Source organism: Mastomys coucha, chromosome X (assembly GCF_008632895.1).
Source record: "Mastomys coucha isolate ucsf_1 chromosome X, UCSF_Mcou_1, whole genome shotgun sequence".
Lineage (NCBI taxonomy): Eukaryota > Metazoa > Chordata > Mammalia > Rodentia > Muridae > Mastomys > Mastomys coucha.
Genome location: NC_045030.1, coordinates 152706960 through 152711444, shown reverse-complemented (window position 1 = coordinate 152711444; position 4485 = coordinate 152706960). Strand labels below are relative to the sequence as shown.

General features: G+C 40.8%; 1 protein-coding gene across 4 annotated transcripts in view; it reads right to left on the bottom strand.

Moving 5' to 3' along the window:
* The window catches only part of Map7d2 (MAP7 domain containing 2), a 105294-nt gene that overhangs the window by 100081 nt on the left and 728 nt on the right, over window positions 1-4485 (bottom strand). The window lies entirely within an intron of this gene.

Below are 4485 nucleotides of genomic sequence, written 5' to 3'. Positions count from 1 at the left end.
AAAAAAAAAGACTCTGTCTGAAAAAACAATTTACATTATTAAATGCATGTTAAAACATTAACCAAGGGCTGGAGAAATGGCTCAGCAGTTGAGAGCACTGACTGCTCTTCCAAAAGTCCTGAGTTCAAATCCCAGCAACCACATGATGGCTCACAACCATCCATAATGAGATCTGACACCCTGTTCTGTTGTGTCTGAAGACAGCTACAGTGTACTTATGTATAATAATAAATAAATCTTTAAAAAAACATTAACCAAATAATATACTATAATATAATATGCTATAGCAGTGTTGCTTACAGTCTTAGTCAATAAAGAGGCAATTATTTTCTTGGCAACAATCAATATAGACTCAATTTAAATAACTTGCACCTTTCCCAAATATTCTTTACAAAGTACCCTTTTCTGTGTGTGTTTATGTATGTATGTTCACACCTCAGAGATTAGAAGAGGGCATTGGATCCCTTAGAGCTGAACTTACAGGTGGTTGTGAACCACCTGATATGGGCTCTGGGAGCTCAATTATAGTCCTTTTTGAGAGCAACAAGTGCTCTTAACTGCCGAGCCATTCTCTCCAGCTCTATTCTGCCTTTTAGATCTTCCCAACTGCCTACATGTCTTGCTGGTTATTGCGTAAGGGAACTTGCTGCAGAGCTACTCCTTTTTTGTTACCTTTAGTAATGGATCAATAAACTCTTATTTCAGAGTACTTGGTTTCATGAGTTTTGGTTTACTAAGAATGAGCAAATAATTTAATTCAATTAGACAATAATTACCTGAGGTGCACAGGAAAACCTCAACAGACATCAGACCACATGACTTGTAGTTCCATTATTTTAAGTTTCTCTATCACTTCTATAATCTAACACATAATCACTGAGCATTCACCCTCGAGTAGATTGGTGTATAAAACTGGCAAACAGACCTGCTGTGCATGCACACCCCAAAGAAGGGTAGGATAGTCAGCCAGCCACCTTCTGCACTAGGTGGCACTGACAGACCCACCTAAAACTAGACCGAAGAATTGTTCTTAAGCTAATGATCTAGCAGGAAGTCGCACACAATTAATAATGGCTAACCACCTCAAAGACTTTCTAGACAGATAGTATCCTGAAGATAGTGTTCTGCCACTCATGTTTGTCCATCAGTCTATTTTAAAGGTAAGATAAGAAAAGCTGGAGAGATGGCTTAGTAGTTACGAGCACTTGCTGCTCTTCCATAAGACTAGGGATCATGTCCTAATTCCCACATGGTGGCAGTTCACAATTGTCTGCAACTCCAGCTCTAGAGGATCCAACTCCCTCTTCTGGCCACCAAGGGTACCAGATATGAACGTGATACACAAATATATATACATAGAGGAAAAACTCTCATACTCCAAATATTTCTAAAATTTGAGATAATAAACCAGGGGTGATGGCATATACCTGTAATCACAGCACTCACAAGGCTAAGACAGGATGATTGCCACAAGCTCAAGGCCAGTCTGGGCTACAGAATGAAGCGTAGTCTCAAAAACAAAAAGTTGAGAGCCAGGCATGGTGACATATTCCTTTAATCCTACCACTTGGGGTAAGAAGGCAGGAAGATCATGCTTTAGTAGCTTTAGCTACTAAAGGTCAGCCTGGGCTACAAAAGAGAGACCTTGTCTGAAAACAAAAGCAAACAAAAAAAAGAAGGTGGGAAAGATTACTCATGTTTTAATCTTAGCATTTAGGGAACTGAGGCAGGAGAAATGCTTTGAGTTCTAGGCCAGCTTGGGATTACAATGTAAGATTCTATCCCTTACTGCCAAATGAAATAAAAAAAGTGAGAAAACTGAAGTTTACTGATATCAAATAATTTACTTGGAGTGAAAAATAAAGGGCTGGTGAGATGGCTCAGTGGGTAAGAGCACCGATTGCTCTTCCGAAGGTCATGAGTTCAAATCCCAGCAACCACATGGTGGCTCACAACCACCCGTAATGATGTCTGATGCCCTCTTCTGGTGTGTCTGAAGCCAGCTACAGTGTACTTTTAATAAACACATAATAAATAAATAAAAAGAAAAATAAAGAGAGATCTATCATTCACCCCAAAATGGTCTCAACCTCAACCTATTCAGATTTGTTGACAACAGTGGATACTGAGTCAGTATTGGCTTAGAGGATGGGAAAGTCACTATAACACTGGCAGAATTACTTAAAGCACAGACAGGGGGAAATTCCCATATATACTCTCATATACACATTTGTAAAAATTTAAATCTAAGCTGGGCAGTGGTGGCACACACCTTTGATCCCAGCACTTGGGAGGCAGAGACAGACAGATTTCTGAGTTCAAGGCCAGCCTGGTCTATAGAGTGAGTTCCAGGACAGCCAGGACTACACAGAGAAACCCTGTCTCGAAAAAACAAACAAACAAACAAAAAAAAAATTAAAAATGAGACTAAGTGGTAGGAGTGCGTGCCATTAATCCCTGTATATGGAAGGCAGAGGCAGGAAGATGAGTTCAAGGCCAGCCTGGTCTACAGAGTAAGTTCCAGGACAGCCAGGGCTACACAGAGAAACCCTGTCTTGAAACTCAAAAAAAAAAAAAAAAAGTTTCTGGGCTGAAGAGAGCTCAGCAGTTAAGAGCACTGACTGCTCTTCCAGAGTTCAAATCCCAGCAACCACATGGTGGCTCAGAAACATTTGTAGTGGGATCTGATGCCCTCTTCTGGTGTGTAAGAAAACAGAGCACTCATATACATGAAATATATGAAGAAATAAATCTTTAAAACATTAAAAATGGGGCTGGGAAGCAAGCTTAGTGAGTCAAGTACTTGCTCTATCCCAGAACCCAGGAAAAAAGTTCAATAGAGTAGAATGTGCTTGTAAGTCTAGCACTGGGGAGACTGAAAAAGGTGGGTCCTTGGGGCTCCCAGACAAGCCAGCCTGACAAAAACCATGAGTTCTAGGCCAGTCAGAGACTAAGTTTCAAAACAAAAACAAAAACAAAACAAAACAAAACAAAACAAAACGGAAAGTGCCTGAGGAATGAGACCTAAATTGAGCCTGTGGACTAGACAAGCACACCCCCACACATCCACAGGAAACCTCAACTCACAAAATATACACATACAAGAAAAGAACAAACTTTAGTCAGAAATGTTGGTGATGGGGAACAGGAACATGAATTCATGCCCAATACGGGTTATATAGCATCACATAAACCTGTCTCATCCCATCCCTGTTGAAATAAAGTTTAAAAAATTCTATCTGTTCTCTTTCACATAACTATTAAGAATGACCTCTAAATGATTATAACAGGCTATATATTTAAAATCTAGAATTATTTTAGGAATTCCAAAGTAAAACTAGTGTCTACATGGCAACTGAGCAATAGGAAAAAGAACTGCCCCCTTAAATTCCTTCAAGTAAATTAAAATCCCAGATAAACTGGACATCCAACCATACATCCCTTTCTCTACGGCAAGAAACATCTAAATAATCTATTATTTCAAATCCCCACCAAACAAAAGTGTAAACTCAAACAACATCCCCTTTCTAATGTTTTACTGCATGGGATCCCCTTTACCAGAGAAAGTTGAGTCTGATGGGTGGGTTCTGGTTTCATATCAGATATGGCCTGAGTTTCTTAAGCAAAAGGAATGAAAATGTAAGTATAGATTTAAACGGTAGGTATTATCACTATCCTGTAATGTTTTACATTTAATAACACATGATAACACAAACTAGAAATAAATGTAGCCTTCCTTTCCCTTCTATGATGATGCAACGGACAGACCAGAATGATAGTCCCCTCTATCCCAACAAAAAGAACTGTTTAAGCGACTATGGGAACATCTGCAAGCTGGTCATGGTCAAGGCTCACTGGAATCCAGATCAACCTAAAGAGCAAGATCCTGTCTCAAAAAACGAAGAAACAAATAAACAACCCAAACGCCTCTTCATTTGATGTCCTTCCTCTTTCCCTTTCCACCTTATATGAAGTACTCCACGATGTGATAATTCCCACATCCTACAAATTGTGTGAGGGTTTTTTTTTCCATTCGAATGTTAAACTGCAATAAAAGATTAAAAAATAAAATTAGTTCTCATTATTAACATTTTTTTAAAATGTCGCCAGGAAAATCAGAATAACATCCTTCTCCTCACTGCGTATACCTCCGCACACCACCTGCAAGTACACAGAAGGTTAGCACCAGAACCAGAAGACGCAGCTGCTTATTACGTTCTTCCCATCCTCCTCGCGATGTTCCCCTTGGGCAGAAGGGACGGAGACCCGCATCCCTGCACCCCTGGCTAGAGCTCTCAGCTGCAGTCCCGTGGGCTAGGACACTCAATCGCCACGCTGTCACGAACGGCGGGGCCAGACACCCCAGTAGAGAAACCACTACCTCAGCGACTTCAGGGGGGGAGGGGTCGTCGTCACAGCGGCTGCGGCCCTACTCCCTGCGCAAATCGTCGTGGCCCCCAGGGCGATGCGACAGTATTTCCCAAC